Here is a 19,948-nt window from a genome sequence, read left to right as displayed (position 1 = left end):
CTTCCAGGTGACAGCGGGCACCGGAGTCCTCTCCCCCGGGTTCCGCGGATCGGACCAGGAGTAAGGCGCAGGGAAAGCGTCCCGCGTGCACACGCTCCCGCCTCACTCCCACCGCGCGTCCGCTCCCTCCGGCCCTCCGCTTCCTCTTCCCGAGAGCCCCCCCCTGCCCGGGGTGAGTGCCGGCTCCCTCCCTCACATCCTTCCCATCCCTCCACCCGCCGCCGGGCGCCATAGCAGGAGATCGAGGCTGCCGGTATGGAGTGGGCGAGGTGGAAGAGTCGGTTACCTGCAGCAAGCCCGCGGCCGCTGGGGCGCAGGAGGGTGCGCTACCGCGCGGCACCCCAAGCCCGCCGCGCACCCGCCGGGCGCTGAGCTGCGCTCGCCGCGCTGGCCGACAGCGCCTCCCGGCCACGGGGCTCGGAACCCGCCCGCCACGCCCCCGGTCCCACCCCGCTAGGCCCCGCCCACAGCATCCCCGCCTCGCCCACCTCGGAGGCCGGCGGGCGCGGTGGGCGGGGCGGCGGGGCTGGACGGCGCGCGGCGCACGGCCGGGGACAGCGCGCCCTCTGGGACAGCCGCCCCGCGTCCCTGGGTTTCCCCTCTCCGCCTCCTCGGGTTCGCCTTGCTTCTTAGTTCCCCCCAAACTGCACAAGAGCTGGGTGAGTAAGTGGGGTCTTCTTCAAAATTCTGTGCCCTTTTCCTTGGAGGCGGGAAACGCCAGAAGTGCCGCCTTTTCTGATTTTCAAAATGTTTTATAAAAAAAACAAACAAAAAAAAAACCAGAAAAAAAATGCACATGCCAAGGTTTTTTACGTAATGTAAAGTTTAGAAATGACCGTGCAGGTTTGTTTGTTTTTTTTTCTTCCCTGATGAGCCTCGTTTGTTAAATTTAGTATTTAAAAAACGCATTATGTCCACGTGTGTTTTCACAGGAGAACGAAGACAAAAATGAGATTGTGAACCAATCCACAGTGCCCGGCAGAAGTAGAAAACACCTCTTTCCACCCTTTGTAGCACATAGGCTTGGGTCACTTAGGAAAGTTGACATGGTCTCCTTGGTAACAAGAGGAATGCTGTGCATTCTTCCATAGGACCTTTAGTTCCTGGAGAGCAGGACGGATTGTGACTCCTCTCCGTATCATTTATTCATTCAACACATACATTGAAGTAAATGAAGGAAGGAAGTAGGTCCATACTCACTTCCCCGCCCACCATGTCCTGCTGAAGCCACAAGGCACATCTGAGATCCTGTAACTGGAGGCTTGCATGGTGCCCACCATTCCTAGGAAAGGTCATTGCCCAGGCAAGAAGCTTGAACAGAGAGCAGGGCCAGGCTGGCCTGGACTGAACCCCTGAGTCTCTGAAGTTCACCCTCTTTGGGCTTTGGACTTGAAGAGGTTAGATACCCCAGGGATGGTGGGTGGGTGGGGGAGATGCTTGCTTAGACATAGCCACACACAGCAGTTGTATCTTATAAGCGGAACATAAATTAGCCACCCCACATGAAGCGCATTGGTTTCATGTGAACCCGCCTCTTCTGTGAAGACACGGGCTCCCTTCAAGACTTTGGAATATTCGGGGAGGATTGCTGTGGACTCTCCTGTCCCCTTTCCACCCTTGTGCCAGAGTGTTACTGGGTAAAGCAGCACGATGCGGGCCAGCTGTGACAATAGCAGAGAAGCTAATGAGATATTCCCGGGGGGAAAGTAAATCTTGTCTTCCCCAAGGAGATTCCTCCTCCGGCGACAGTATTGGAACACATTGCTTTAATTTTATTTTAAAAAGTAATTTTCTGGGGCACCTTACTGGCTCAGCCAATAGAGCGGGCAACTCTTGATCTGGGGGTGGTGAGTTTGATACGCACGCTGGAGGTAGAGTTTATGTAATAAAAAAATTTTTTTTAATTTAGAGAAAGTGACTTTCTTATAATGCATTATGTGCAAGACGAAGACAAGGAGACCACACGAGTTCCTTTTATTATTATTTTTTTTAACGTTTATTTATTTTGAGAGAGAGAGAGAGAGACTGTGTGCACAGGGTGGGGAGGAGCAGAGACGGTGGGAGAGAGAAACCCAAGCAGGCTCCACACCGTCTGTCCCGAGCCTGTTGCTGGGCTCTATCTCATGAAAGGTGAGACCACGACTTGACACAGAAGACATGAATAGACACTTCTCTAAAGAAGACATCCGGATGGCCAACAGGCACATGAAAAGATGCTCATTGTCACTCCTCGTCAGGGAAATACCAATCAAAACCACACTGAGCTACCACCTCACGCCGGTCAGTGGCTAAAATGAATAAGTCAGGAGACTACAGATGCTGGCGAGGATGTGGAGAAACGGGAACCCTCTTGCACTGTTGCTGGGAATGCAAACTGGTGCGGCCGCTCTAGAAAACAGTGTGGAGGTTCCTCAAAAAATTAAAAATAGATCTACCCTATGACCCAGCAATAGCACTGCTAGGAATTGACCCAAGGGATACAGGAGTGCTGATGCATAGGGGAACTTGTACCCCAATGTTTATAGCAGCACTCTCGACAACAGCCAAATTATGGAAAGAGCCTAAATGTCCATCAACGGACGAATGGATACAGAAGATGTGGTTTATATTTACAATGGAATAGTACTTTGGCAACGAGAAAGAATGAAATCATGCCATTTGTAGCAACTTGGATCGGACTGGAGGGTACTAGGCTGAGTGAAATAAGTCAAGCAGAGAAAGACATACCATCTGTTTTCACTCATATGTGGATCCTGAGAAACTTAACAGAAGACCTTGGGGGAGAGGAAGAAAAAAAAAGAGGTTAGAGAGGGAGAGAGGCAAAGCATAAGAGACTCTTAAAAACTGAGAACAAACTGAGGGTTGATGGGGGGTGGAAGGGAGGGGAAAGTGGGTGATGGGCACTGAGGAGGGCACCTGTTGGGATGAGCACTGGGTGTGGTATGGAAACCAGTTTGATGATAAATTATATAAAAAAAGAAAGGCGAGACCATGACTGGAGCCTAAATCAAGAGTCACACACTTAATGGACTGAGCCACCCAGGCGCCCCCACACGAGTTCCTTTTAGACTGTGGTTTACATTTTTTATCGTGGAAACAAAAGTAGGAACCCAAAATATCTTGTGCAGAATTTGCCTTTTGGTCAGAATCAGAATAAAAGTAATTGCAGTTTGTTTTCTCTATCTATTGCTAACCCAGATGACCTTTTAAACTAAGGGACTTAAAACACTGAGAAGGCAAATACGCTGTGAAAACTGTGATAATGCTTTATGAAATTAAATTCATAAATTCTATCATTTCGATGTTTGAAGCTAAGCCTGTCACGTCTTTCCACTAGACTAAACACGTTTCCTTCCTCCCCACTTGATTAGTTGGGTTTTTTTTTTCCTTTTTTTTTTCTGGGCTTATTTCAAGGATATTTTAAGTTTTGGGTTTTGTTTTTTAAGATTTTATTTTTAAGTAACCTCTACACCCAACATGGGCTTGAACTCACAACCCTGAGATCAAGAGTTGCACGCTCCACCAACTGAGCCAGCCAGGAGCCCCTTACGTTTGTTTTTAATCATGAACACGGCTTAATATGCCTAAAAGAATAACTCTTTTTAATTTCAAAAAGGGTGATCAAATGTGCTTGCTTTTGAGTTATCTCCTCGTATCATTCAGCGTTTATATCTTAAAAAAGAAAAGAAAAGGAAAATGTGCATTATCTTATGTCCCAGCAATTCTACTCTTTGGTGTTAAGTCATCAGTTATATTGTCTAATGTAGTAGCCACAAGATACGTGTGGCTACTGAACCCCTGGAATTGTCTACACTGCATTGAAGTGTGTGATAAGTGTAAAATACGCAATAGATTCTGAAAATTTAATATGAAAGAAAAAAGAATTTAATATATCTCATTTCAGGGGCACCTGGGTGGCTCAGTCAATTAAGCATCCAACTTCGGCTCAGGTCATGATCCCACAGTTCGTGAATTCAAGCCCCACATCAGGCTCTATGCTGACAGCTCAGAGCCTGGAGCCTGCTTTGGATTCTGTGTCTCCCTCTCTGCTCCTCCCCCAGTCACTCAAAAAAGAAATAATCAACATTAAAAAAACTAAAAGGAAAAAAATAAATAAAATATCTCATTTTAATTCATTTTCAAATATGGACCATATGTTGAAGTGATAATATTTTGGATATATTGACTTAAATTTTATTAAAATAAAAAATAAAAGGGCGAATAAAATTTGTTACTGCCAATAATTGGAACTTTGGATATATGTTGCCAAAGCAGTGCTGATTCTGTTCCTTTACACAATTTGTACGGTGTTGTACTTCATGTGCATTATGAGCATTGATGGGTGGATTTGATCATCTAAGTTCAATGTGTGATACTGTTTTCATAGGAAAATTAACTTCCAAGATCCAAGCAGTGGATTAAAAAAATGTTTTTTTAATGTTTATTTTATTTTTGAGAGAGAGAGAGAGACAGAGTGCGAGTGGGGGAGGGGCAGAGGGAGAGGGAGACACAGAATCTGAAGCAGGCTCCAGGCTCTGAGCTGTCAGCGCAGAGCCCAACGCGGGGCTCGAACCCGTGAACTGTGAGATCATGACCTGAGCCCAAGTCGGACGCTTCACCGACTGAGCCACCCAGGTGCCCCCCAAACAGTGGATTTAGAAATTAACTTTCAGAAAAATCTTTCTGGTCAATTGCTTACTGTGGGTATCCCATAAATGTAATTATTTTTAATGACCACAGGAGCAGAAGCCCATCATAAAGCTATACACGTAGTATTTCTGGATCATTTAAAGGTGTGTCCGGTCAGAAAACAGGTATCACAGCAGCTAATTTTACAGAGAATTGAAGGAGTTGGTTAAACAGGTAACAGAGGGCTGAAAGGTACAAAGGGAAACATGGCAGTAACAGAAAGACAGCAAGGGCCGCTGGTAGAGCTGGAGGAAAGAAGCAGGTATCAGAAGCTAAGAGCTGCGTGCCGTGGAAAAGAACCCTGGGAAGCTGGGACTCAGGCCTCTAAGGAAGGGGGTGGTACGCAACTGGGGGTGATATTTCTGCAGGTAAGTGTTGAGGCTAGATCTGAGAAAGTGGATCCAATACTGGAAATCAGAACCAACTGCTGCAGTCAGGGAAAAGAATCATTGCTTGGTGACCTCGGTGGGCACAGCAAGCAGATGTCAAGGAGCAAGTCCCTTCTCCCTTCTCCTGCCTCCTGGTCTCCTCGAGCACCGGTTACTGGCCTTAACAGAAAACTTGTTTTGCTTTTGCAGAACCACAGCATCGCTGAACAGAGTACCTTAGACATAACCAGTATAAGGCGTAATCTCATGATTATAAATGTCAACTATCCTAATATTATAGATGCGGGGAAGTGCTAATAAACACAGCTGTTACAGTGACAATATAATTGCAATACATTTTTTAAAACATCATAATAAAACTGTGGTTGAAAGCACAACTCAAATAAGGGACCCTATGGAACTTGACCTAAACCCTGTGCTCTCAGAAGACGGTGATGGTTACAGAAACTCCCGCGCCCACACCGCTTTGTGTTCCCGGAAACCAGTTTTTTTTTTTTTTTTTTATAAATTTTTTCAACGTTTATTTATTTTTGGGACAGAGAGAGACAGAGCATGAACGGGGGAGGGTCAGAGAGAGAGGGAGACACAGAATCGGAAACTGGCTCCAGGCTCCGAGCCATCAGCCCAGAGCCCGACGCGGGGCTCGAACTCACGGACCGCGAGATCGTGACCTGGCTGAAGTCGGACGCCCAACCGACTGCGCCACCCAGGCGCCCCCGGAAACCAGTTTCTACAAAGAACCACCACCTCTCCTCAAATGGCTTAGACAAGACTTGAAGAGAACTCCCTTGTTTACCCATGACAAGGTCAGACATGGACGCTCCAAACTCCCTTTTTTGGCTCATAAATGATTACCGGAGCCCTTTGTCCCTACCAGCCAATCAGCACAAAATGCCTGCTCATTTCACTTAATGAAATTTTGTTCAAGTTTCCCTCCTTGCCCCAGCCTTCGAGCTTTCATCCACCCTCAGGCTAAGCCAGCAGTGGGCACTGGGATGCAGAATAAACTCTTAATGGTACCTGCCCAGAAGCCCCTTCCTAGCTGACTTCAAACAAACCTTTTGTGACCAATGATCTGATCCTGCCACCAGCTCCTCCCTCTCCCTGAGACCTGTGTTTTCTAGTCTTGTTGACTCCTCCTTATAAAAGAAAAGCCTTGGGGCGCCTGGGTGGGGCAGTCGGTTAAGCCTCCGACTTCAGCCAGGTCACGATCTCGCGGTCCCGGAGTTCGAGCCCCGCGTCGGGCTCTGGGCTGATGGCTCGGAGCCTGGAGCCTGTTTCCGATTCTGTGTCTCCCTCTCTCTCTGCCCCTCCCCCGTTCATGCTCTGTCTCTCTCTGTCCCAAAAATAAATAAAAAACGTTGAAAAAAAAAATTTAAAAGAAAAGCCTTTTCAGCCTTATCTTTCAGAAGCTTGCAGATCTTACAAGAAAGCCATCTCCCTGTTAAAACCCCTCCCCACCCAGTGCCATTAGCCCCTTTCCCTAATCGCAGGAATTTTTTTTAATGTTTATTTATTTTTGAGATAGACCCAGAATATGAGCAGGGGAGGGGCAGAGAGAGAGGGAGACACAGAATCTGAAGCAGGCTCCAGGGTCCAAACTGTCAGCACAGAGCCCGACACGGGGCTCCAACCCACAAACCGTGAGATCATGACCTGATCCAAAGTCAGCCGCCTTATCCACTGAAGCCACCCAGGCGTCCCTGCAATAATTTCTTTTTTTTTTTTTTAATGAAGTCTCTCCTTTCCCTAAGTCCAAGTTTGTTTTTTATTTGACAATTTTCTGGTGCTATGACTCACCTCAAAAGTAGAACTCACCTAGGGATCTCCGCCATCCCCACACAGGAAACGGTATATGATACCCTGTTGTGCAATTTGAGGATCCGTCCCTGAGTTCAGTTCTCAAGCTAATGCTCTGGACATCTTGTCTATTGAAGCACAGTGAAGAGTTACTTTAATGCTTTCTAGCAAAAAGAGAATTGTTTCCCGCAAAGATTCTTTCTTTGGCCTTCTTTTGAGACCTCTTCTGTTTTTCCGGGGTTCCTCAGGCTGGGGACTGTGAGAGAGAATTGATCAAGTGAGAGGCTCTTTCTCAGTTTCTCTACAGTTAATTTCTTCGGGTTAACTGTTAATCCCACAGGCAACTCTTAATCTCTCAGGCTCCCTCTCTCTTTTTTCTCCCACTTGACTACATGCTGTGATGGCAGAAGTTTAATTTAATATCTTCAAGAATTGGCAAAGTTTATTAAAGGCAATTTAGAAATTCAAAGGCGTCTTTGAGAACTTTGGGATCTCCCCAAACTGAGCCATCTGGGACTTCTCTCTTCCCGGCATCCCCTCCTCTTCCTTTCTGTCCCCTTAACCTTCTCTTCAGCTGCCTTGAATCCTTCGATCTGTCCCCCTTCAGCCCCTCTACCTTCTCCACCCCCATCCACCCCTGTCAGTCCCTGCCCTACCCACCCCAGTCCCTCCACACATCATCACATGAGATTCAGGGCCCTTCTTTTCCGCTCACTTCCTCTTCACCCCATTGGTGAAGGAAGAATCTCTTGCCCTTAATAGTACAAGATGGCCAAACACACGATACCCTGTGCTGGACAGATGAGATTGACAGTTTATTACTCATAGAGACTCACACCCTGGGAGAGGAAGATACCGCAAGCCATTCAGAGCCACAGATGCCCAGAAGGCAAAGATTCTGTGTCTTACCTGAATGACTTCGTAGGCCTTATGTTTGGTAAGAGTCTATCTTCCTTGTTAATAGGATGTAATTGGGAACATTGGTTATAAAACCAAGGCTTTGGCTGGAATGTCGTGTTTGCAAATAATGCTCATTTACTGGACACTTAAAAGAGGCTAATGTTGACTTTATTATGGAGTCAATGTTTAAACCCTCTTGGGAAGACTGGCTTGGTACCTGGCTTACAGGTTTCTAACCCTATAGGTGAGAAGGAATGTCAGTTCCTGGCAAGCCTAGGAACCTTAGAATGATTTGGGAACATTGAGAAGAGAACAATCTCAAATCTATAGATACCGCAGGTGAAAAGTGGTGGCCGGTTCATGGTTTGGCTTCCTAAGCCTTAACGAGTTTGTACAAGTCCTACCTGGGATTCCTTATAAAAAATTCCAGTGAAGCAAACTTAAAACGGTCTGTGTGCTAAATTAACATTCTTGCCGTACCTATGTAAATAATGAGATCAATCCTAACGAGGCCAGCCTTATTTTGTGATAAAGAATAATCTTTCTTTAAAGTTACCCTTGATTAAAAAGGACTGTAAATCGGACTAGATGCTGTCACCTTGCACAAACTGTCGACCCTTACAGAATTGCAGTTCTTTGACTTTCCTCCAACATCTTCCCCCCACGTCACCAAGAACTAAAACCTGACTGCTCAGATTGTTATCAGTTCTCTGGGTTGCCTTGCAGCTGGCTTTTTCCTTGAGAATCTGAAGAAGCACTGGGAACTCAAGCCCAGTAACTTACCCACATGCATGTGCTGGATTCTTCCCTCTCGCCTCATAAGCCACTGCCTGGGCCACCAGGAAGTCTGGTCAAATGCTCAGGTCATACATGCACTTATGTGAACGGTAACCAAGCCTGTGGATAACATCGCCAAATGCACTGATGTCTCAGGTGTCGGAAATTCAACAAGAAGCCCTTGTATAATGAGATTTTCACTTACCGATTTCATTGACATTAACTTATCACTGATATTTCTTTATTATTATTGTTATTGTAAGCATCCCTCTCTTAAGGACCTGATCTTTGTAACTACCTCTCGACAGATGGTTCAACTGAAACTGTTTCTGTATCCCTGATTTGCTTTGCTTGGGAGGTTTATAATGACCTGCAAGTTGTTCAGTGATGAATAATATTCATTCATCTTGAACCAGAGGGAGAATGGCAGTGCTGAACTTCATCAGAGCTCTTGCTCCAGAGAAGCAGCAATGGTTAAAGAGATCTCCCCACATTTCTAAGCAGTCCCCCTGTCCTTGCAATAATCCTTTTGAATAAAGTCTCTCCTTACCGAAAATCTGGATTGTTCGTTTTGACAAAAGGTACGACATTAGTTTTGAATCGTTAAAAAAAAAATTCAAGGGAACTGCCTTGACTGGAACAGGAGAAGGATGTAAAAGCGTGAAGACAGAGCAAGCCAATCCGATAATACAGTTTAGGAAAAAAAGGTTGACTTCCAAGGGTACAGATTCCACACAAGTAAAACTGAAATTTGTTTTTAAAACCCATAAAACCTATCTGAAAATTTTAAAAGAAGAAGAAGAAGAAGAAGGAGGAGGAGGAGGAGAAAGAAAAGAAACAATTTGGGGCGCCTGGGTGGCGCAGTCGGTTAAGCGTCCGACTTCAGCCAGGTCACGATCTCACGGTCCGTGAGTTCGAGCCCCGCGTCGGGCTCTGGGCTGATGGCTCGGAGCCTGGAGCCTGTTTCCGATCCTGTGTCTCCCTCTCTCTCTGACCCTCCCCCGTTCATGCTCTGTCTCTCTCTGTCCCAAAAATAAATAAACGTTGAAAAAAAAATTTTTTTTTAATAAAAAAAAAGAAAAGAAACAATTTAAGAACAAGGAAGGAAGGCTTGTCCTTTACCATCTGAGCCGCCTTTGAATGGTTGGGGGTGCTGCAAATGAAGTGAGACAGGACAAGGTTCGTTCCTCAGAGCCGGTGAGTGTTGTCATGAGTAACTGAGACAGATGAAGGTTTATATGTCACGGTAACAAAAGGAAGGCATATGAAGGGCCAGGTAGCAATTCAGTGGAAGGATACGGAAGATTCAGATGAGCTTCCGGATGCTAACGGCGGCTGAGTTCACGCTTCCGTGTGCTAAGGGTCAGTCTTCTCCCAATCAGGAAACTCCCTCCGAGAGAGCTCTATGGCAGGTGTGTTTTCCAGAAGCTTTGCTTAAGTTTATTTATTTAAAGAAAATTTAAAAAAAAATTTTTTTTCAACGTTTATTTATTTTTGGGACAGAGGGAGACAGAGCATGAACGGGGGAGGGGCAGAGAGAGAGGGAGACACAGAATCGGAAACAGGCTCCAGTCTCCGAGCCATCAGCCCAGAGCCCGACGCGGGGCTCGAACTCACGGACCGCGAGATCGTGACCTGGCTGAAGTCGGACGCTTAACCGACTGCGCCACCCAGGCGCCCCAATTAATGTTTATTTATTTTGAGAGAGAGAGAGAGAGAGAGAGAGAGCAAGCGGGGGAGGGGCAGCGAGCGAGAGGGAGAGAGAGAATCCCAAACAGGCCCCACGCTTTCAGTGCAGAGCCCGTCAGGGGACTCGAATAGGAACTGTGCAAGACCATGACCTGAGCTGATACCAAGAGCTGGATGCTTGACCAACTGAGCCACTGAGGCTTAACTTTAGATAATGTTTTCTCCTGCCGCTAATGATTATTCAGATATGTTCAGTTTAAAGTAATTCTTATACAGCTTCGGTGGCCTGTTACATCGCTGCCGATGTCACTGCACTCCGGGGTACGAATTCCTACGAGCTGTCCGTAAGGGCGGTGGGACAGTGTGAATACACGTAAGAATCATCGGTCTAGGAATTTACTCTATGTGAAGAATTTGACAAGTGCACAAAGATTTTTTTTTTTAAGTTTATTTATCTATTTTGAGAGCGAGCATGAGAGAGGGAGGGGCAGAGAGAGAGGGAGAGAGAAAGAGAATCCCAAGCAGCCTCCACACCGTCAGCAAGGAGCCTGATGCGGGGCTCAAACTCATGGAACCGTGAGATCATGACCTGAGCCAAAACCAAAAGTCAGCTGCTCAACTGACTGTGCCACCTAGGCGCCCCTCACAAAGGTTTTTTAAATAAGGATGTTCACTGATTATATTGGAAACATTGGAAACATTAAAGTTTGTTAAAAGATACTTTTCAGAAAAAGGTAAAAACACGACTCATACAGATATGAAAATAAGGGTGTGTTAAAGAATTTATTTTACATACATGATGGGAAAGAGAGAATCAGGCAAATGTTATAACCACGTTGAAAAGAAGACTCAAAACATACAGATTTGTTTAGAGTAAAGGAAGACTGAGGTTAATTACAAATGGAGACAAAAGTGATTTTTCCAGAGGTGTGGGAATAAGGAAATCAATTAAATCACTACCACACAGGACAGAATTTATATATCTATCCGTTACCTACAACTTACAAAGCACAAACAGCTCAAAGATTACGAATAAACAGAGCTAGAAGGTATAACCCAAAAGGGTATGCTATAGATAATGCATAGTGCATCATACAAACACTATTAAAACAAGTTTTATTATTAGAAAATGGTTGTTAGGTTGCACTGATAATCATGCAGCTCTAAAAAATAATGGCAGGAATATCATGCTATAATGTCACGGAAAGCAAAGTTATTATATCATTAAATTTAAAAAAGTAAGAACATTACCTTGCATATAATTCTCTCTCACGATCAAAGATACAGATAAATAATGCATAAGCAGTCATTTCCAGAAATTTTTACTTTCTGCTTCTTAATGTTTGGGTAAAAAAAATACATAAAAAGATTTCTTACAACTATCATAGCTTTAAAAAGATATTTCCATTAAAAAAAATTTTTTTAGGGGCGCCTGGGTGGCGCAGTCGGTTAAGCGTCCGACTTCAGCCAGGTCACGATCTCGCGGTCCGTGAGTTCGAGCCCCGCGTCGGGCTCTGGGCTGACGGCTCAGAGCCTGGAGCCTGTTTCCGATTCTGTGTCTCCCTCTCTCTCTGCCCCTCCCCCGTTCATGCTCTGTCTCTCTCTGTCCCAAAAATAAATAAACGTTGAAAAAAAAAATTTTTTTTAAAAATAAAAAAAAAAAAAAATTTTTTTTAGCATTTATTTCTGAGAGAGAGAGAGAGAGATAGAGAGAGAGAGATCAGGAGCGGGGAGGGGCAGAGAGAGAGGGAGACACAGAATCCGAAGCAGACTCCAGGCTCTGAGCTGTGGATTCACAGGGCTCTAACCCACAAACCATAAGATCATGACCTCAGTCAAAGTCAGATGCTTAACCGACTGAGCCACCCAGGCACCCTGATATTTCCATTTTGAAAAATAATATAACTACATGAATAAATAAACTAATAGTAAACTTAACATTTATGTAAAAATGAAAAATGATTACAGCGAGCAGATGCCTATCAGGATATTTATCAGAAGAAAACAACTTGAAAGAAGTACTGGTCTCAACGGGTAAACAAATTGTGACATATCTATGCAATGGAATACTGCTCTGAAAATTAAAGGAACGTCAATTTAAAAAAATTTTTTAACATTTATTCATTTTTGAGAGACAGAGACAGAGCATGAGTGGGGAAGGTACAGAGAGAGAGGATGACACAGAATCCGAAGCAGGCTCCAGGCTCTGTGCTGTCAACACAGAGCCCGATGCGGGGCTTGAACCCCAAATGGCGAGATCATGACCTGGGTGGAAATCAGATGCTCAGCCTACTGAGCCACCCAGTTGCTCCAAGCAAATCTCATTTAGAATGAAGCCAGGAAACCAGCAGGGGGAGCTCTCAAAGTCTACCGCTCTTGGTCAATGGCAGACCCGATGGGGAGAGAGGAGCCTTGCAAGGTGGATGGTAGTACTTCACTATTCCTGTAGGACGAAGAAAGTCTTTCCTCCTTCCCTAGTTAATGGCAGACTCAGCCAATGAAAAGCCACTATACTTTCAACCCCCCCTTTACTCCAATGGACATTTTGTTTATAACAGTCTTCCAACCTCCTCTCTCCCACCCCTATAGAAGGTCAACCTCCTCTCTCCCACCCCTCCTTTTCCCTGTGGACCTGCCTGTAGTTTCGCTATAGCTTGCTTGTCCTGGATTCCAAGTCTTGCTATTCCGAATAAACCCATTGTTTTGCTGGTAGAAAAAACAAAAAAAACCAAAAAACCGGCCATTTTATTTTTATGGTTTAACACTACTTAGTTTTTGGAGGGAGATGGGTTCACACAACAATACAGATGAATTTCACAAACCTTATGCTGAGATAAAAAGTGCCAAACGCAAAAGACCACATACAGTTTGATTCATAGGTATATATTTGAAATTCTGAACAGGTAAATCTATAGTGACGGGGGAGTAATTGTTGCCTGGGGCAGGGGGGCGGTGGGCTTACTTTTTGAGATGATTGAAATGTTCTTTATTTCGGTCATGGTAGTGATTACACGGGTGCATACATTTCTCAAAAACCCATTGAACATCCACGTAAGATGGATATATTTTATTGTGTGTGTAGGGGAGGAAAATTCATTTCCCTTCTACCCTTCTAGATTCTCGGCTGAGACATCTGTAGAAATAAAAGGTAGATGAACAGGAGAAAAACAACTTTAATAACACGTATACCTCCTATATACACGGGAGTGTAGGGGTCAAGGGCAGGCTACCCCAAGACAGGCCATTTGGGGATGCAGATTATGCTGAACTGAAAAAAATCAAAGCCCAAAAGACTCAGGAAGAAACTTTGACCTCCCCCCAACACTGCCTAAGAGAATTTAGATAGAGGACCTGCGCCTGGAAGAGAACTGCCACCACAGGGAGCTACGTTATCATATGAACTGTGTATGAAAGACAGGAGCCTAGCAAGGCCTATTTGGCCAAAGTTCTCTCCATGTCCCATTGTTTCTGAGTGACTCACCGAACATATGTTAACCAAACGTTTACTCTTATTCATTTTCCTATGAGTTCCATTCCATCCTTTTGAAGTCCCAGACCCCTGGCCCCTTGTCCTTAGTTCAGGATGACATATGTACCCGTTTTTGCCTATCTTTGGAATCTCATGTCTATGTGGATTCCCCATACTTAACAAAATTAAGTTTGATTTTCTCTGATCTGTCTCATGTCAATTTAATTCCTAGTCTAGTTAGAAGAACCATGAAGAATACAGATGGAGATTTCCCTTATAAATGTAAATATCTTTTACAAATGATGCCAAAGAGGCCTATGTTGGGGTGACAAATTTCTGTTCTTCTTCCTGTGCAAACTACATCTCAATAAAATTGATATAAAAGAATATCTGTTTAAAAACACTAGAAGGGGTGAACGGGGGGAGAGCAGTGTTGGGCAAGGTCTGAACACACTGAGTTTGCAAAGCTGATGAACTCTCCAGCAGCAGAAGGATTCTAGGCTTCTGGAAATATGCATGGACTCCAGCATTACCTACCTAGATGCCACCTGGAAAAGGATGGCTGGTGCAACCATAACATTAAATGTAGGCTTTTAAGGGGCACCTGAGTGGCTCAGTCGGTTAAGCGTCTGACTTCGGTTCGGGTCATGATCTTGCAGTTCACGAGTTCGAGCTCCACGACAGGCTCTGGAGCCTTCTTCAGACTTTGTGTCCTCCTCTTTCTCTGCCCCTCCCTCGCTCATACTCTGTCTTCCTCTCAAAAAAAAAAAAAAAAATTAAATAAATAAAAATAAATGTATGCTTTGGGGATGAGACGGCATCGGAGAAGTTATGGGGAATTTTTACAATTATGAGTCCGTGGCACAGCATAGGAAGGGGGGAGGGTTGGAGAAGGTGGAGGAGAAATCAATGAACAGTCTATCCTGAACATCAGGGAGGGTGCAGCTATGTTAAAGGAGACAAAAGAATCAGGCAAGGTCACAGCACATTTCAAACTGAGCATTGTAATTCTCATGCTAAAGGAACAAGAATGTCCCAGATCTAAAATTGTTTCCTCAATGCTGATTTGCAAGTGGAGGTTGAAATGTGACAGAGGTGCCCTCTGGTGGTAGAATCCAAAAGCAAATGTATAAATATGGAATAGTTGCAAAATAGGATGAAAATCAGCTGTAGTTTTTATATATATTAGATGTGAGAAGAAAATACAGTCAATCTTTACCACGGAAAAAATCGACTATGCTTACCTAGCATTTTCTAAAATAAAGAGCTTAATAGAATTCCATTTCCAGTCAAGAGGAAGTAACAGGGATCAGATTTACCTTCTGTTACAAACAACAGGATCTGAACGGTCACTTATTTTAAGCTCCCCATCACCAAACCAAGACTTAATTACAGTTTTGGTGCTCTCAGAAATGGAATCTTAAACCAGCCCATCAGGAATCACCTGATCAGCTCTAGTTAGGTAATCTGCCTGATGGACCCCTGATTTCTCCTAAAGGAAAGTAGCCTTACAATAACCAACTTACCTTTTTTTTTTTTTTTTGGCCGAGTATAACTTCCTTTTCTGCTCTCTTCTGCCTATAAAAGTTTTTCATTTTGTACAGGTTCAGAGATCCTTTCTATCTACTAGATTGCGTGCTGTCCTATTTATTTTTTTAAGTTTATTTATTTTGAGAGAGAGAGTGCCTAAGTGGGGTAGGGGCAGAGAGAAAGGGAGAGAGAATCCCAAGCAGGCTCCACACTGACACAGGGCAGAGCCTGACAGGGGCCTCGAACTCACAAACTGCGAGATCGTGACCTGAGCTGAAATCAAGAGTCGGATGCTTAACCGACTGAGCTACCCAGCCACCCCAGATGCTGTCCTATTTATAAACCATTGAATGAAGTCAGTGAGATCTTTACAATTTACTCAGTTGAATTTTGTGTTTTAGCCCTTCTCATTTGAAATGAGAAACCGTACAAAAATGTATTAAAATGACTTCTGAAATAATGGTTTTCAGAAACTGGACTTCAGGCAGCACAGGATAGTAATCTCTGAAAAATGGGAAACAAAGGTGAGGTGAGCCTTATGGTTGCCCTGAGAATGTTCCCAGGCTGCCACTTAAGGAGAGAGAACTCAGGCAGAGCTCAGCAGGTTTCCTGAGATACAGAAATGGAGCAAGGAGGCCAGAGAGACCAAGGTAGCTAGAGTCCACAGGGCACAATACTAGAAAGGAGAGAACAACTTAGGGAGAGAACTCCTAAGATCTTCAGAGGGTCCTTTTTCAACTCTTCAGCTGTGAATGCCTGTTTATGAGGAAACTGCCTGAGGCCAGGAAGGAACTACCCGAAGGTAGCAGCGGGAACAATCTCTAGAACTCACAAAGAGCTAAGAGCAGTACCTGTTCCCACCCCCAGAGTGGAAATTCTGGTAATTCAAGAGACATTAGATAAAGTACATGGTATGGGGCAAAACTGTCCCTAGAGTAACAGTTGTTTTGGTCCTGAATAGCAAAACTGAAAAGCAAGAGTCAAACTATTTCCAAGTAACTTAACTGTGTCCAAGAAAAAGGCCAAGGAAAAAAAATACATATATACTCGTACACCCAACGTGGGGTTTGAACTCACGACCTCAAGATCAAGAATCACGTATTCTACTGACTGAGCCAGTCAGGCATCCCTTGGCCAAGAATATTTATAGGAGTCAAAACACAACCAGCACCCAACAAAGTAAAATTTACGATGTCTGGCATTCATTTGAAATTAACTAGGCAGGCAAAGAAACCAGAAAATATGACCCATAACAAGAAGGGAAAAAATAAATGTATACGAATAGATCTTTCTAAGTGATAACAGAAGTACATTAAAACAGTTATCGTAACTACATTCCATCTATTCAAGAAGGTAAAAGAAAGACTGAACATGTTAAGTAGCAATGTGGATGATCTAAAATTGGACTTCTAGGGATCAAAATACCATGTCTGAGATGAAAAATACACTAGCTGGAATTCACAGATTATAGAGGAGAGAAGAAAAGATTAGTGTACTTAAAGAAGCAGCAATAGGGGCACCTGGGTGGCACAGTCGGTTAAGCGTCCGACTTCAGCCAGGTCACGATCTCGTGGTCCGTGAGTTCGAGCCCCGTCAGGCTCTGGGCTGATGGCTCGGAGCCTGGAGCCTGTTTCCAATTCTGTGTCTCCCTCTCTCTCTGCCCCTCTGCCGTTCATGCTCTGTCTCTCTCTGTCCCAAAAATAAATAAATGTTGAAAAAAAAATTAAAAAAAAAAAAAAAGAAGAAGCAATAGAAACTACAATAGGAATAGGAAATTAATCACAGAGAGAAAAAAGACTGAAAAAATGAGCACATCATCCGTCAGCTGTGGGACCGCTTAGCGACATAGTGTATGTGGAATTGGGGTCTTTGCTATCCTGTTAACCACTCTTGTTTCTTACCTCTTTTTTCTACTGCGTCTACTTTAACCATTGAGAAAGAAAAAATTCTCGTCCCTCAAACGTCCACCTGCAAACTACTAACACTAAATAGTTTTAAATCTTAATCTTAAAAAGATCTGTAATAACTGAACACAGTGAAGACTTTATATAACTCCATCTTTCTGTGAATCCCAATGGCTCTCCAGCCTCTTAGCAACACATAATCACACTGTTTACTGCCTAATCTTTGAACCCTAGTCCTTGTCTACTACCTTCGTTCCTCGAAGTTGGTCATTTTCCTGCCTTTGTTGTCACTCATCAGAGTGGATTCCTTCCCTCCACTGGCCCTGAATTTTGGGTATCCCCAAGCCTTTGTCATAAAGTCGCGAAATTTCAGGGTTGGGCAGAGATCTTACACACTACCTACCCTGGACCATTCACTGTGGAACACTTGATTTATGCTTAGAACATCTTTATCATATAGTTGTCCAGCTTTTGTAGGAACACCATCATGATGGGTACTTTTCCCTGTCTATTCCCACCAGCGGTAGCTCTAATCTTTAGGCCCTGCTTTCTCATATTAAGCTGAAATAGGTTTCTCTGTAACTTCTGCCAAGTGGTCTGGTCTCAGGCTCTTATCCTTCCTTCGTTTCCACTCTAGCCTAGACCCATTAACACCTCAAGTATGGAATACTTCAATAACTTGATGGTTTCCATTGTAATCTTTCAGTTCACTCAGTTCATAACACTTCCCCCCGACTAATCTCTAAAACACAGTTTCAATACTGTTATGTTTCTCTCCTACTTAAGAACTTGTAAGTGCTCCCTATTTCTTCCTATCAAAACATGTATTCGTTTTTCTTTTTTTTTAATGTTTATTTATTTATATTGAGAGAGAGAGAGAGCGCGCGTGCACACAAACACAAGTGGAGGAGGGCAAGAAAGAGACAGGGAGAGAGCGAATCCTAAGCAGTCTCCATGCCGTCAATGCAGAGCCCGATGCAGGGCTTGAGCTCACAAACCATGAGATCATGACCTGAGCCAAAATCAAGAGTCAGACGCTTAACCGACTGAGCCACCCAGACGCACCATTATTTTTTCAATATACTCTTTTCTGAATGTCATTCAAGCACAGACAGAATTCAAAAATGCGTAAGCCTCCACCCCTCCACTTTCCCTACAGAGGCAATCACTGTTGAAAGATTTTGGGGAGTTGGTTCGGGTTTTTTCCTCTGAGATGTTTCCAGAGATGTTCTGTACATTTCATCAAATGTGTATCTTTTGCCGGCCTCTGATGATACCTTTTGCCAATGACCTTTACCCTTGAACCAGTTTAGCAATACCTGTCTAATATCTGCTCTTGACCTACCTTTTTTTTTCACTTAACACAAAGTTTTGGAAATCACTCTGCATCAGTTTATATAAAGCCTCTTTGTTTTTCCTCAATGTCTGCATAGTAGAAAGGATGCATCACAATGTTTCAATAGACCCTTAATGGGTATTTAGTTTGTTTCCAGTTTCTTGCTCTTACGAACAACGCTGCCATGAAGAACAACGTACATGTATGAAATATATGTATAGAATAAGTTGCCAGAAGTGGTTTTGCTTGCTTAAAACACATGACATTTAAAAAGTTGATAGATGTTACCCTCTGAGTGGTTTCCTTCAGGGTGAAGGTCATTGGCAAAAGATACCATCTGACACAGCAAAGGAAACAAGTTCTTTATGCCTAGGCAAAAGATAGAAAAGACCCACACCCTTCTGCCAGACTCAACGCCCCCAGCAATCCTCTCTGCTGCAGAATCAATTTTTATTCTTTCTATTAAATCTTTATTATCAGCATACAACAATGTTATTTCTCCCTTCTTTTTAATTTTTTTTTTTTTTACCATTTATTCAGTTTTGAGAGAGAGAGAGAGAGAGAGAGAGACAGAGCGTGAGCTGGGTAGGGGCAGACAGAGAGGGACACACAGAATCTGAAGCAGGCTCCAGGCTCTGAGCCATCAGCACAGAGCCCGACGCGGGGCTCGAACTCACAAACCGTGAGATCATGACCTGAGCTGAAGTCGGACGCTTAACTGATGAGCCACCCAGGCGCCCCTTATTTCTCCCTTCTTTAAGGGCTTCTTTCAATCCTAAGATCACAGAGAGCTGGAGATTGAGCAGTCGTCTCTGTCAGAAGGACAAAGTGCCTTAGATACTGGTGCCGGGGCGAGGGGCCCCACAGGTCTCTGAAAATTTCCCTTTGCTGCACCCACAAGAGGGTTCACGGCCCTCTCAGACCCTCTGTGGGTTCTGGAGACCCCAGTTGCATACCCAGCCCGTGAAGGGAACGGCTCAAAACTCCAGCTCATTCCTAAACAACCACGCTCCAAAACTGAGCGGAAGGTCGGTGTCACGTGGAGATTGCCTAGATGGGATAGAATAATCCCATTAGAAGGCCTCGGCCTTAGTCGGGATCATATGCCTCCCACAGAGGAAGCGTACCCATTTATACTCTCACCGACAACACCCGTCTGCCTGTTTCTGCACCTGCTCGCCCGGACAGCCAAGCGTCAAGGATTTTTGCCTTGGCCGATAGTGACAGGTAAAAACTGAGATACACGGTTTCAACTTTACGTTTCTCTCATGTGTAGAGTGGCACATCTTTTGAGAGAATAACAATGAAAGACCTACATGTCTCTCTGCCTAGCAGGGCAACTCTGCCTCGCGGGTGCTTGATCCCGCCCTTCGGTCAAGCTCGAGAACATCTCCCAACAGTCCTCTCTGCTGCAACTCCCCGCATTGACCCCTTTCCAAGAGCTCCTTCTTTTGTTAGCCACTCT

This window comes from Prionailurus bengalensis, chromosome D4 (assembly GCF_016509475.1).
Source record: "Prionailurus bengalensis isolate Pbe53 chromosome D4, Fcat_Pben_1.1_paternal_pri, whole genome shotgun sequence".
In the NCBI taxonomy this organism is placed as follows: domain Eukaryota; kingdom Metazoa; phylum Chordata; class Mammalia; order Carnivora; family Felidae; genus Prionailurus; species Prionailurus bengalensis.
The sequence above is the reverse complement of the archived record's forward strand: the minus strand, read 5'-3'. Positions refer to the sequence as shown.